This window comes from Parasteatoda tepidariorum, unplaced genomic scaffold, assembly GCF_982258835.1.
Source record: "Parasteatoda tepidariorum strain Cologne lab strain unplaced genomic scaffold, Ptep-v5.0 scaffold_27, whole genome shotgun sequence".
In the NCBI taxonomy this organism is placed as follows: domain Eukaryota; kingdom Metazoa; phylum Arthropoda; class Arachnida; order Araneae; family Theridiidae; genus Parasteatoda; species Parasteatoda tepidariorum.
In genome coordinates, this window is record NW_028257386.1 from 165,594 (window position 1) to 181,285 (window position 15,692).

Genomic DNA, 15,692 nt, shown 5'->3' on the forward strand with positions numbered 1-15,692 from the left:
GTACTAGGGTCAAATTTGAGTGAAAAATCAGTCTTCCCACGACCTCTAGACACGATTTGATGTATTGGAATCAAGTTTTAATGAAAAATCAGCGATTCCCAGCTATAAATAGATAATTGGAGGTACTGGGTTCAAGTTTTGAAGCAAAACAAAGTTACTCCGAGGACTTAAGCAGTGAATTGAGGTACTGGGGTCAAGTTTTGAAGCAAAAAAAAGTTACTCCGAGGACTTAAGCAGTGATTTAGAGGGGATGGGTTCTAGTACTCAATTGGATTGTTACTTAGATGATTTAAGCGGTGATTTGAGGTACTGGGGTCAAGTTTTGAGCAATGGAAAGTTACTCCGAGGATTTAAGCAGGGATTTAGGGGAGGTGGGTTCCAGGACTCAAGTGGAGTGTTACTTAGACGATTTAAGCGATGATTTGAGGTACTGGGGTCAAGTTTTGAGCAATGGAAAGTTACTCCGAGGATTTAAGCAGGGATTTAGGGGAGGTGGGTTCCAGGACTCAAGTGGAGTGTTACTTAGACGATTTAAGCGATGATTTGAGGTACTGGGGTCAAGTTTTGAGCAATGGAAAGTTACTCCGAGGATTTAAGCAGGGATTTAGGGGAGGTGGGTTCCAGGACTCAAGTGGAGTGTTACTTAGACGATTTAAGCGATGATTTGAGGTACTGGGGTCAAGTTTTGAGCAATGGAAAGTTACTCCGAGGATTTAAGCAGGGATTTAGGGGAGGTGGGTTCCAGGACTCAAGTGGAGTGTTACTTAGACGATTTAAGCGATGATTTGAGGTACTGGGGTCAAGTTTTGAGCAATGGAAAGTTACTCCGAGGATTTAAGCAGGGATTTAGGGGAGGTGGGTTCCAGGACTCAAGTGGAGTGTTACTTAGACGATTTAAGCGATGATTTGAGGTACTGGGGTCAAGTTTTGAGCAATGGAAAGTTACTCCGAGGATTTAAGCAGGGATTTAGGGGAGGTGGGTTCCAGGACTCAATTGGATTGTTACTTAGATGATTTAAGCGATGATTTGAGGTACTGGGGTCAAGTTTTGAGAAAAACAATGTTACTTCGAGGACTTAAGCAGGGATTTAGGGGAGATGGGTCCTAGTACTCAATTGGATTGTTACTTAGATGATTTAAGCGATGATTTGAGGTACTGGGGTCAAGTTTTGAGCAATGGAAAGTTACTCCGAGGATTTAAGCAGTGATTTAGAGGGGATGGGTCCAGTACTCAATTGGATAGTTACTCCGATGATTTAAGCTGTGATCGGAGGTACAGGGCTCAAGATATGAGCTAAAATCGCTAACTCGGCGGATTTAATATCTTTTTGGTTTGTTTGTTTGTTTGTTTGGGTTTTTGGCGCAAGAGCCAGTTTTGGCTATATCGCGCCTCCAACTAGGTAGATATTCTACAGCTAGGTTCACAATTCTGTTTTGGTTTAAAAACTAGATAGATGTATAAATGCCAATATCCTTAAGGTATGAGAAAATGTTAGAGTGAAAATCATCTCCAATTAGTGAAACCAATGACGGATGGAAGGTACCAAAATGACGCAGTCTCTGGTTTTTAAATTTACTGCATTCTATCAAAAAATGTATAACAGTTAAAGGTTCTTTACAATTTGTGCATTCTGGTTCTGGTTCGCTTAGAAAAAGGTGTTTATGAGTTATTCGTGTGTGGCCAATACGCAAGCGGTTTAAAAGCACTTCAAGTCTTCGACTGATGTTTAACTGTTTATAAGGCTGTATGTAAGTTTTAATGACGTGTAGTTTGTTATTAGTTTCATTGTTCCAACAGTTTTGCCATTGTAATTCGAGAATATTTTGAATTGATTTTTTTACGTCAGAATAAGTCAGTGGATTGTTCGATAGATTGTTTGTTGATTTTGCTATTGAGTCAGCAACTTCGTTTCCTGTTATATTTGTATGACCTGGGATCCAGCAAAAAGTTATTTTATGTCCATCCTGTAACAAATTATCGTAAGTGTCTAAAATTTTATTGAAAATGGAGTGAGGATTAGGAGATCGGTTATGTAGCGCTGCAATGCAACTTTTTGAATCAGAATATATAAACCATTTTGTGCGTTTCTGGGTTAATATGTACTGAAGAGCTAAGAGTATGGCATGAGATTCAGCAGTAAATACTGAGCAGTTTGGATGAAGTTTTTCTGAAATGGTACAATCAGGAAATTTAACTCCGCTTGCCGTGTGACCTGCACTTTTAGACCCATCGGTATAGATAGATTTATAGTCAGAATATTCTTCTCTATGAGATTTAAAAGTCTGTTGATAAATGACATCTGTAGTTTGTCCTTTTGTCAAATTGTTAAAAACGTCTAGGGTTTGAACCTGGGTCAATTTCCAAGGAGGTTTTGGCGGAAAAGTCAGTAAGATACTAAAATCCTCCAGATTAAGGTCAGCTAGAAGTTTTTTCATCCTCAAACCGAAAGTTGGTATTGAAGATGGTCTGTTCATAAAAAGTCTTTCGTAATTGGGCATTAAAATGTTATGATAAATAGGATGGTAAGGATGGCTCTTGATATGAAAATAGTAATTTAATGATAACTTTTTTCGCCGCGTAGAGAGGGATGGTTCATGATAGAGTACATTTAAACTCTTAATTGGAGAGGTTCGGAATGCTCCAGTGGCAATACGTATGCCTGCGTTGTGAATTGTGTCAAGATATTTTAGAGCTGATTTTCTAGCAGAACCGTAAACAATACAGCCATAATCAAGTTTTGATCGGATAACACTTCGATAGATTTTTAACATTGAATTCGTGTCTGCCCCCCAAGATGAGTTTGTTAAAACTTTTAGTAAATTTAGTTTTGTGTTACAAGCTTTTCTTAAATATTGAATATGGGGTTTAAAAGTTAATTTTGAGTCTAAAACCATACCAAGAAACTTTGTCTCATTTAAAACTGGAATTCGAAATCTATTCAGGTAAAGTTCGGGATCAGGATGTAGTCCTCTTCGTCTACAAAAATGCATACAAGATGTTTTACTCGATGAAAAGGTAAAACCATTTAATTCTGCCCACTTCAATAGTTTATTAATGGAATTTTGCAATTGTCTTTCAATTGTGTTCATGTGAGAAGCTTTACAAGAAATGCGGAGATCGTCAACAAATAATCTTCCATCTACTGTGGGAGGTAAAATAGATAAAATTTCATTTATTTTTATTAGGAATAGCGTTACACTGATTACACTGCCCTGAGGTACACCTTCCTCTTGAATAAAAGTATCTGATAAAATATTATTCATTCTTACTTGAAATATCCTGTTAGTTAAAAAGTTTTGTATAAAATAAAACATATTACCGGTAATATCATGGTTTAAAAGGTCTCGTAAAATTCCATATCGCCATGTTCGGTCGTAAGCTTTCTCTATGTCGAAAAATATTGTTACGAGATGTTGTCTCTTGAGAAAAGCCTCGCGAATGTCTGTTTCTAGGAGTATGAGGTTGTCAACTGTGGAGCTGCATTTGCGAAAGCCGCTTTGCTTATTTGATAAAATTTTTCGGGATTCTAATACGTATACTAATCTTGAATTTATAATGCGTTCAAGAAGTTTGCACAGGCAGCTAGTTAGAGCAATTGGTCGATAATTTGAAGGATTTTCCAAATCTTTTCCTGGCTTAGGAACAGCAACAACATATGATTTGCGCCAGACTGAAGGAAACTGTCTTTCTAACCATACTTTATTGAAAAGACGTAAAATTGAGTGGAGTTGAGAGTCTGATAGATGCTTAAACATATTATTATGGATATTATCAGGGCCTGGGGATGTTTCTTTGCATTTAATTATAGCAGATTTTAGTTCATGCATCGTTAAAGGTGAATTATAATCGTCACTACGTAAAGGGGGTTTTAGAGCTATTTTCTCTATTCGGGATTTATAGTTTTGAAAGGATTGGAGGTAATTTTCTTTACTGGAGACGAGGGAAAAGTTTTTGGCTAATGTGTTAGCGATTTCTTTAAGGTCTGTGATTTTATTACCGTTCTCTATTAAATGTGGAATTGGAGAGGAAGTATACTGTCCAGAAATTATTTTAATTTTCTTCCATACTACTGCTGATTTAGTATTACTTGTTATTTCACTTACATATTTAATCCACGAATCTCTCTGACTTTGTCTGCGAATTCTTCGAGCTAGTGACCGCGCTTGTTTAAATAGTATTAAGTTTTCAATTGTTGGATTACGACGAAATTTTCTCCAGGCTTGTCTTTGTTTTCTAATAGTTCTATTACAATCTTTATTCCACCACGGCTTAGGATATTTTGGTAGTTTTTGTGTTGTATACGGAATGGATTTTTCGGCTGCAGATATTAAAGCGTTTGTAACATATGATGTGGCTTCTTCAATATCGGTATTATCAATGATGTCTTCATTTAGAAAAAATGATTTCTGAAAAAGAGGCCAGTTTGCTAGATTTATACGTAATTTTGGAAAATGCCCTGTAGTTGCAGATCCAGGTTGTGAAACTTTAATTATGAGAGGGAAATGATCACTGTGATAGAGATCACCTCCGACAGAAAACTTCAATACTGGATAAATACGAGGTGAGCATAGCGTTAGATCGACAGCGTGAAAAGTTCTAGATGGGAAATGGAAGTGCGTTTTTTCATCGGTATTCAGTAAACAGAGTTGGTGATCGTCAATTAACTTTTCTATTTGATTGCCGCGTGAATTATTATCATCACTTCCCCACATTACACTATGTCCATTTAAATCTCCTGTGATTATGAAAGGTATTGGTAATTGAGTAACTAGTTTGTCAAGTTCTAATTGTGTAACAGTTTGGTTCGGTGGGAGGTAAATACAGCATATTGTTATGAGTGATTGAAACGTTATTTGTGCTGCTATAGCTTGTAATGGAGTTGAAAGAGGAAATTTGGAAAATGGATAATTTTTTGATATCAAAATTGATACACCACCGCATGCTTTATTACCAGTTATACAGTCTTCTCTTATGTGGGTATATCCTTTTAACGTAGCATTTTGCTCTGATTTCAAAAATGTTTCCTGGAGAGCAAAACAGACGGGATTGTGTTTTTCGATAATGTCTTTGATATCGGGCAAGTTGATATAAAAGCCACGACAGTTCCAAGATAGTATTTTTTTTTCCATTATTTATTTTTTAAATTTTGTGTTTTTAGGGCTTAGGTTAACAGGCGTTTCCATACCCTTTTCAATTTGCATTTCCGAGTCGGTGCCATCTTCATCAGTGTACATTTCGTCAGATTGAGAATCTTTTTTGTTATTTATAAGTTTTTTACGGTTTTTGTCAAAACGATTTTGTCTGCCTTTAGAAACAAACTTAGCTTTGCTAATCATTGGTGATTGAGATAGTTTTTTATGCAAGACACTTGCTAGTTGAGGCGTAATTTTTATATATTGATTGCTACTAGGATTCTTTTGCGAAGGAGTCTGTTGAGAGGGTTGTGGAGAGGGCTGAGAAGGTAATGATTTTGAAGTGCTGGGTCTCGGTTGAGTTGCTGTAGACAATTTTGTTGAGGATGTACTGACAAATTTTTTGGGAAGTAAGGTTTTAAATTTCGTATTCTGTGGGTCTGTTTCTTCTTCATTGTATTGTGTGCCAATGGATTTCGTTGTTTTAGAGTTAGATACGGCAGCTGCATATGAAATGTTTGGGCGCGGCTGTGAATTTAGAAATTTTGTCTTAGCTTCTGTATAGGAGAGATTTTGTGTTACTTTAATGTTTAAGATTTGCTTTTCCTGCTTCCATTTTTGACATAATCGTGAATTAGCAGAGTGAGATTCATGGCAGTTAATACATAGTTCAGGTGATGTACATGACTTGAATATATGCCCCGTTTGGCCGCAGCGGGAACATGTTTCCTTCCCTCTGCAATTGTTGGTAGAATGGCCAAACTTTTGGCATTTAAAACAACGTAATGGATTGGGAATGTAAGGTCGGACTTTGCAATTTCTATATCCAGCTTTTACGTCAATGGGTAATGTAGCTGTGCTGAAAGTTAATATTATGTGTTGAGTTTCAATAATTTCTGAACCTTTTTTAATAGTTATGTGTCGGGCATCAATAACGCCTTGAGTAGAGAGTCCTTCAATGATTTCAGATATAGGGAGATATTGAAGAGCTTTATCGGATATGACACCTTTTGATATATTTAGAGTATTGTGTGGAGATGCTGTTATAGTAACATTGCCAAGTTTATGAGCTTTTAGTAGTGCAGTTGTTTGTTTAACAGACGAAGTTTCCACTAATAAATCCCCTGAGGGCAGCTGTCGGACATTTTTAGGGTTTCCCATGAGTGATTCTAGTGATTTTTGTACGAGGAATGGAGACAAGGTAGAAAGCTTCTTTTCGGTAGAACTAAGTATTATAAATCTTGCTTGTGTTGGGTCGTAATTTGTGCAATTTGAGAGGTTAAAACTAGGTGTGGGTTTATTTTGATTGTGTGAAAAAGTTGCTTTCTCCATAATGCAAGAGGTTGTTCCGCTGGACACTCCCATGCCCACCATCGAGCCCAACGAGGGGAACAGAGATATCGGCTCTGAATATTTCAGCCTCGGCACTCTGTTCAGGGTAGCTCCAGTTATAGCACTACACCAGAGGAATGTGGATCCGCCAAAACTATTATAGCTCAGGGGCATTCCAATGGCGCAGCACGTAGTCCCAAGCAGGGTGCTGTTAAGCATGCCCCACCAGCCGGTTGAAAGAGAGGGGGACCTATCCTCCTTCCACTCGTCTACAGTGAAGCATGGGCCAAAGAGCACGCAGTCTACTAACTCCAAGATGAAAATGCCCCCTTGGGCGCCACACTCGTATGAGAGAGCAGACAGGTTTCTCCAGGTTCCCCTTTTCCACCTTACGAGACGCAGCACACGGCAAACGTGCTGGTCAGCAAAAGCTAACGTTCTTAGTCTGTTTACTTTAGGGGAAAATTGGTTATTTAAAATTAATAGGTGAAACATCATAAATCAGGATACCCGGCAAAAATAGTATAAAACAAACAAAAATCTAAAGATCTACCATCTGTAAATGATAAGCAGTGCTTCTGAATGAAATGAAATAAAATTCGCTCACTAGGTCAATATAAATATTTGATAAAATGTCGGAAACTCAAAACAGGACCGTCGCAAGAGAGAAATGGAAAAATGCTCAGGTCCAGCTCGGGGCCCCGGGTGCGCCGTGCCCTAAAATCGCTAACTCGGCGGATTTAATATCTTTTTGGAAGATATTGGTTCTAGTACCCAATTAGAACCTAATTCCGAAGATTCAAGTAGAATTTTGAGGATCGGAGGAACAGGGACCAAGTTATTGAGAAAAACAGATTTTCTGCGATGATTTTAGCGGTGTTTGGAGGTACTAGGGTCAAATTTGAGTGAAAAATCAGTCTTCCCACGACCTCTAGACACGATTTGATGTATTGGAATCAAGTTTTAATGAAAAATCAGCGATTCCCAGCTATAAATAGATAATTGGAGGTACTGGGTTCAAGTTTTGAAGCAAAACAAAGTTACTCCGAGGACTTAAGCAGTGAATTGAGGTACTGGGGTCAAGTTTTGAAGCAAAAAAAAGTTACTCCGAGGACTTAAGCAGTGATTTAGAGGGGATGGGTTCTAGTACTCAATTGGATTGTTACTTAGATGATTTAAGCGGTGATTTGAGGTACTGGGGTCAAGTTTTGAGCAATGGAAAGTTACTCCGAGGATTTAAGCAGGGATTTAGGGGAGGTGGGTTCCAGGACTCAAGTGGAGTGTTACTTAGACGATTTAAGCGATGATTTGAGGTACTGGGGTCAAGTTTTGAGCAATGGAAAGTTACTCCGAGGATTTAAGCAGGGATTTAGGGGAGGTGGGTTCCAGGACTCAAGTGGAGTGTTACTTAGACGATTTAAGCGATGATTTGAGGTACTGGGGTCAAGTTTTGAGCAATGGAAAGTTACTCCGAGGATTTAAGCAGGGATTTAGGGGAGGTGGGTTCCAGGACTCAAGTGGAGTGTTACTTAGACGATTTAAGCGATGATTTGAGGTACTGGGGTCAAGTTTTGAGCAATGGAAAGTTACTCCGAGGATTTAAGCAGGGATTTAGGGGAGGTGGGTTCCAGGACTCAAGTGGAGTGTTACTTAGACGATTTAAGCGATGATTTGAGGTACTGGGGTCAAGTTTTGAGCAATGGAAAGTTACTCCGAGGATTTAAGCAGGGATTTAGGGGAGGTGGGTTCCAGGACTCAAGTGGAGTGTTACTTAGACGATTTAAGCGATGATTTGAGGTACTGGGGTCAAGTTTTGAGCAATGGAAAGTTACTCCGAGGATTTAAGCAGGGATTTAGGGGAGGTGGGTTCCAGGACTCAATTGGATTGTTACTTAGATGATTTAAGCGATGATTTGAGGTACTGGGGTCAAGTTTTGAGAAAAACAATGTTACTTCGAGGACTTAAGCAGGGATTTAGGGGAGATGGGTCCTAGTACTCAATTGGATTGTTACTTAGATGATTTAAGCGATGATTTGAGGTACTGGGGTCAAGTTTTGAGCAATGGAAAGTTACTCCGAGGATTTAAGCAGTGATTTAGAGGGGATGGGTCCAGTACTCAATTGGATAGTTACTCCGATGATTTAAGCTGTGATCGGAGGTACAGGGCTCAAGATATGAGCTAAAATCGCTAACTCGGCGGATTTAATATCTTTTTGGAAGATATTGGTTCTAGTACCCAATTAGAACCTAATTCCGAAGATTCAAGTAGAATTTTGAGGATCGGAGGAACAGGGACCAAGTTATTGAGAAAAACAGATTTTCTGCGATGATTTTAGCGGTGTTTGGAGGTACTAGGGTCAAATTTGAGTGAAAAATCAGTCTTCCCACGACCTCTAGACACGATTTGATGTATTGGAATCAAGTTTTAATGAAAAATCAGCGATTCCCAGCTATAAATAGATAATTGGAGGTACTGGGTTCAAGTTTTGAAGCAAAACAAAGTTACTCCGAGGACTTAAGCAGTGAATTGAGGTACTGGGGTCAAGTTTTGAAGCAAAAAAAAGTTACTCCGAGGACTTAAGCAGTGATTTAGAGGGGATGGGTTCTAGTACTCAATTGGATTGTTACTTAGATGATTTAAGCGGTGATTTGAGGTACTGGGGTCAAGTTTTGAGCAATGGAAAGTTACTCCGAGGATTTAAGCAGGGATTTAGGGGAGGTGGGTTCCAGGACTCAAGTGGAGTGTTACTTAGACGATTTAAGCGATGATTTGAGGTACTGGGGTCAAGTTTTGAGCAATGGAAAGTTACTCCGAGGATTTAAGCAGGGATTTAGGGGAGGTGGGTTCCAGGACTCAAGTGGAGTGTTACTTAGACGATTTAAGCGATGATTTGAGGTACTGGGGTCAAGTTTTGAGCAATGGAAAGTTACTCCGAGGATTTAAGCAGGGATTTAGGGGAGGTGGGTTCCAGGACTCAAGTGGAGTGTTACTTAGACGATTTAAGCGATGATTTGAGGTACTGGGGTCAAGTTTTGAGCAATGGAAAGTTACTCCGAGGATTTAAGCAGGGATTTAGGGGAGGTGGGTTCCAGGACTCAAGTGGAGTGTTACTTAGACGATTTAAGCGATGATTTGAGGTACTGGGGTCAAGTTTTGAGCAATGGAAAGTTACTCCGAGGATTTAAGCAGGGATTTAGGGGAGGTGGGTTCCAGGACTCAAGTGGAGTGTTACTTAGACGATTTAAGCGATGATTTGAGGTACTGGGGTCAAGTTTTGAGCAATGGAAAGTTACTCCGAGGATTTAAGCAGGGATTTAGGGGAGGTGGGTTCCAGGACTCAATTGGATTGTTACTTAGATGATTTAAGCGATGATTTGAGGTACTGGGGTCAAGTTTTGAGAAAAACAATGTTACTTCGAGGACTTAAGCAGGGATTTAGGGGAGATGGGTCCTAGTACTCAATTGGATTGTTACTTAGATGATTTAAGCGATGATTTGAGGTACTGGGGTCAAGTTTTGAGCAATGGAAAGTTACTCCGAGGATTTAAGCAGTGATTTAGAGGGGATGGGTCCAGTACTCAATTGGATAGTTACTCCGATGATTTAAGCTGTGATCGGAGGTACAGGGCTCAAGATATGAGCTAAAATCGCTAACTCGGCGGATTTAATATCTTTTTGGAAGATATTGGTTCTAGTACCCAATTAGAACCTAATTCCGAAGATTCAAGTAGAATTTTGAGGATCGGAGGAACAGGGACCAAGTTATTGAGAAAAACAGATTTTCTGCGATGATTTTAGCGGTGTTTGGAGGTACTAGGGTCAAATTTGAGTGAAAAATCAGTCTTCCCACGACCTCTAGACACGATTTGATGTATTGGAATCAAGTTTTAATGAAAAATCAGCGATTCCCAGCTATAAATAGATAATTGGAGGTACTGGGTTCAAGTTTTGAAGCAAAACAAAGTTACTCCGAGGACTTAAGCAGTGAATTGAGGTACTGGGGTCAAGTTTTGAAGCAAAAAAAAGTTACTCCGAGGACTTAAGCAGTGATTTAGAGGGGATGGGTTCTAGTACTCAATTGGATTGTTACTTAGATGATTTAAGCGGTGATTTGAGGTACTGGGGTCAAGTTTTGAGCAATGGAAAGTTACTCCGAGGATTTAAGCAGGGATTTAGGGGAGGTGGGTTCCAGGACTCAAGTGGAGTGTTACTTAGACGATTTAAGCGATGATTTGAGGTACTGGGGTCAAGTTTTGAGCAATGGAAAGTTACTCCGAGGATTTAAGCAGGGATTTAGGGGAGGTGGGTTCCAGGACTCAAGTGGAGTGTTACTTAGACGATTTAAGCGATGATTTGAGGTACTGGGGTCAAGTTTTGAGCAATGGAAAGTTACTCCGAGGATTTAAGCAGGGATTTAGGGGAGGTGGGTTCCAGGACTCAAGTGGAGTGTTACTTAGACGATTTAAGCGATGATTTGAGGTACTGGGGTCAAGTTTTGAGCAATGGAAAGTTACTCCGAGGATTTAAGCAGGGATTTAGGGGAGGTGGGTTCCAGGACTCAAGTGGAGTGTTACTTAGACGATTTAAGCGATGATTTGAGGTACTGGGGTCAAGTTTTGAGCAATGGAAAGTTACTCCGAGGATTTAAGCAGGGATTTAGGGGAGGTGGGTTCCAGGACTCAAGTGGAGTGTTACTTAGACGATTTAAGCGATGATTTGAGGTACTGGGGTCAAGTTTTGAGCAATGGAAAGTTACTCCGAGGATTTAAGCAGGGATTTAGGGGAGGTGGGTTCCAGGACTCAATTGGATTGTTACTTAGATGATTTAAGCGATGATTTGAGGTACTGGGGTCAAGTTTTGAGAAAAACAATGTTACTTCGAGGACTTAAGCAGGGATTTAGGGGAGATGGGTCCTAGTACTCAATTGGATTGTTACTTAGATGATTTAAGCGATGATTTGAGGTACTGGGGTCAAGTTTTGAGCAATGGAAAGTTACTCCGAGGATTTAAGCAGTGATTTAGAGGGGATGGGTCCAGTACTCAATTGGATAGTTACTCCGATGATTTAAGCTGTGATCGGAGGTACAGGGCTCAAGATATGAGCTAAAATCGCTAACTCGGCGGATTTAATATCTTTTTGGAAGATATTGGTTCTAGTACCCAATTAGAACCTAATTCCGAAGATTCAAGTAGAATTTTGAGGATCGGAGGAACAGGGACCAAGTTATTGAGAAAAACAGATTTTCTGCGATGATTTTAGCGGTGTTTGGAGGTACTAGGGTCAAATTTGAGTGAAAAATCAGTCTTCCCACGACCTCTAGACACGATTTGATGTATTGGAATCAAGTTTTAATGAAAAATCAGCGATTCCCAGCTATAAATAGATAATTGGAGGTACTGGGTTCAAGTTTTGAAGCAAAACAAAGTTACTCCGAGGACTTAAGCAGTGAATTGAGGTACTGGGGTCAAGTTTTGAAGCAAAAAAAAGTTACTCCGAGGACTTAAGCAGTGATTTAGAGGGGATGGGTTCTAGTACTCAATTGGATTGTTACTTAGATGATTTAAGCGGTGATTTGAGGTACTGGGGTCAAGTTTTGAGCAATGGAAAGTTACTCCGAGGATTTAAGCAGGGATTTAGGGGAGGTGGGTTCCAGGACTCAAGTGGAGTGTTACTTAGACGATTTAAGCGATGATTTGAGGTACTGGGGTCAAGTTTTGAGCAATGGAAAGTTACTCCGAGGATTTAAGCAGGGATTTAGGGGAGGTGGGTTCCAGGACTCAAGTGGAGTGTTACTTAGACGATTTAAGCGATGATTTGAGGTACTGGGGTCAAGTTTTGAGCAATGGAAAGTTACTCCGAGGATTTAAGCAGGGATTTAGGGGAGGTGGGTTCCAGGACTCAAGTGGAGTGTTACTTAGACGATTTAAGCGATGATTTGAGGTACTGGGGTCAAGTTTTGAGCAATGGAAAGTTACTCCGAGGATTTAAGCAGGGATTTAGGGGAGGTGGGTTCCAGGACTCAAGTGGAGTGTTACTTAGACGATTTAAGCGATGATTTGAGGTACTGGGGTCAAGTTTTGAGCAATGGAAAGTTACTCCGAGGATTTAAGCAGGGATTTAGGGGAGGTGGGTTCCAGGACTCAAGTGGAGTGTTACTTAGACGATTTAAGCGATGATTTGAGGTACTGGGGTCAAGTTTTGAGCAATGGAAAGTTACTCCGAGGATTTAAGCAGGGATTTAGGGGAGGTGGGTTCCAGGACTCAATTGGATTGTTACTTAGATGATTTAAGCGATGATTTGAGGTACTGGGGTCAAGTTTTGAGAAAAACAATGTTACTTCGAGGACTTAAGCAGGGATTTAGGGGAGATGGGTCCTAGTACTCAATTGGATTGTTACTTAGATGATTTAAGCGATGATTTGAGGTACTGGGGTCAAGTTTTGAGCAATGGAAAGTTACTCCGAGGATTTAAGCAGTGATTTAGAGGGGATGGGTCCAGTACTCAATTGGATAGTTACTCCGATGATTTAAGCTGTGATCGGAGGTACAGGGCTCAAGATATGAGCTAAAATCGCTAACTCGGCGGATTTAATATCTTTTTGGAAGATATTGGTTCTAGTACCCAATTAGAACCTAATTCCGAAGATTCAAGTAGAATTTTGAGGATCGGAGGAACAGGGACCAAGTTATTGAGAAAAACAGATTTTCTGCGATGATTTTAGCGGTGTTTGGAGGTACTAGGGTCAAATTTGAGTGAAAAATCAGTCTTCCCACGACCTCTAGACACGATTTGATGTATTGGAATCAAGTTTTAATGAAAAATCAGCGATTCCCAGCTATAAATAGATAATTGGAGGTACTGGGTTCAAGTTTTGAAGCAAAACAAAGTTACTCCGAGGACTTAAGCAGTGAATTGAGGTACTGGGGTCAAGTTTTGAAGCAAAAAAAAGTTACTCCGAGGACTTAAGCAGTGATTTAGAGGGGATGGGTTCTAGTACTCAATTGGATTGTTACTTAGATGATTTAAGCGGTGATTTGAGGTACTGGGGTCAAGTTTTGAGCAATGGAAAGTTACTCCGAGGATTTAAGCAGGGATTTAGGGGAGGTGGGTTCCAGGACTCAAGTGGAGTGTTACTTAGACGATTTAAGCGATGATTTGAGGTACTGGGGTCAAGTTTTGAGCAATGGAAAGTTACTCCGAGGATTTAAGCAGGGATTTAGGGGAGGTGGGTTCCAGGACTCAAGTGGAGTGTTACTTAGACGATTTAAGCGATGATTTGAGGTACTGGGGTCAAGTTTTGAGCAATGGAAAGTTACTCCGAGGATTTAAGCAGGGATTTAGGGGAGGTGGGTTCCAGGACTCAAGTGGAGTGTTACTTAGACGATTTAAGCGATGATTTGAGGTACTGGGGTCAAGTTTTGAGCAATGGAAAGTTACTCCGAGGATTTAAGCAGGGATTTAGGGGAGGTGGGTTCCAGGACTCAAGTGGAGTGTTACTTAGACGATTTAAGCGATGATTTGAGGTACTGGGGTCAAGTTTTGAGCAATGGAAAGTTACTCCGAGGATTTAAGCAGGGATTTAGGGGAGGTGGGTTCCAGGACTCAAGTGGAGTGTTACTTAGACGATTTAAGCGATGATTTGAGGTACTGGGGTCAAGTTTTGAGCAATGGAAAGTTACTCCGAGGATTTAAGCAGGGATTTAGGGGAGGTGGGTTCCAGGACTCAATTGGATTGTTACTTAGATGATTTAAGCGATGATTTGAGGTACTGGGGTCAAGTTTTGAGAAAAACAATGTTACTTCGAGGACTTAAGCAGGGATTTAGGGGAGATGGGTCCTAGTACTCAATTGGATTGTTACTTAGATGATTTAAGCGATGATTTGAGGTACTGGGGTCAAGTTTTGAGCAATGGAAAGTTACTCCGAGGATTTAAGCAGTGATTTAGAGGGGATGGGTCCAGTACTCAATTGGATAGTTACTCCGATGATTTAAGCTGTGATCGGAGGTACAGGGCTCAAGATATGAGCTAAAATCGCTAACTCGGCGGATTTAATATCTTTTTGGAAGATATTGGTTCTAGTACCCAATTAGAACCTAATTCCGAAGATTCAAGTAGAATTTTGAGGATCGGAGGAACAGGGACCAAGTTATTGAGAAAAACAGATTTTCTGCGATGATTTTAGCGGTGTTTGGAGGTACTAGGGTCAAATTTGAGTGAAAAATCAGTCTTCCCACGACCTCTAGACACGATTTGATGTATTGGAATCAAGTTTTAATGAAAAATCAGCGATTCCCAGCTATAAATAGATAATTGGAGGTACTGGGTTCAAGTTTTGAAGCAAAACAAAGTTACTCCGAGGACTTAAGCAGTGAATTGAGGTACTGGGGTCAAGTTTTGAAGCAAAAAAAAGTTACTCCGAGGACTTAAGCAGTGATTTAGAGGGGATGGGTTCTAGTACTCAATTGGATTGTTACTTAGATGATTTAAGCGGTGATTTGAGGTACTGGGGTCAAGTTTTGAGCAATGGAAAGTTACTCCGAGGATTTAAGCAGGGATTTAGGGGAGGTGGGTTCCAGGACTCAAGTGGAGTGTTACTTAGACGATTTAAGCGATGATTTGAGGTACTGGGGTCAAGTTTTGAGCAATGGAAAGTTACTCCGAGGATTTAAGCAGGGATTTAGGGGAGGTGGGTTCCAGGACTCAAGTGGAGTGTTACTTAGACGATTTAAGCGATGATTTGAGGTACTGGGGTCAAGTTTTGAGCAATGGAAAGTTACTCCGAGGATTTAAGCAGGGATTTAGGGGAGGTGGGTTCCAGGACTCAAGTGGAGTGTTACTTAGACGATTTAAGCGATGATTTGAGGTACTGGGGTCAAGTTTTGAGCAATGGAAAGTTACTCCGAGGATTTAAGCAGGGATTTAGGGGAGGTGGGTTCCAGGACTCAAGTGGAGTGTTACTTAGACGATTTAAGCGATGATTTGAGGTACTGGGGTCAAGTTTTGAGCAATGGAAAGTTACTCCGAGGATTTAAGCAGGGATTTAGGGGAGGTGGGTTCCAGGACTCAAGTGGAGTGTTACTTAGACGATTTAAGCGATGATTTGAGGTACTGGGGTCAAGTTTTGAGCAATGGAAAGTTACTCCGAGGATTTAAGCAGGGATTTAGGGGAGGTGGGTTCCAGGACTCAATTGGATTGTTACTTAGATGATTTAAGCGATGA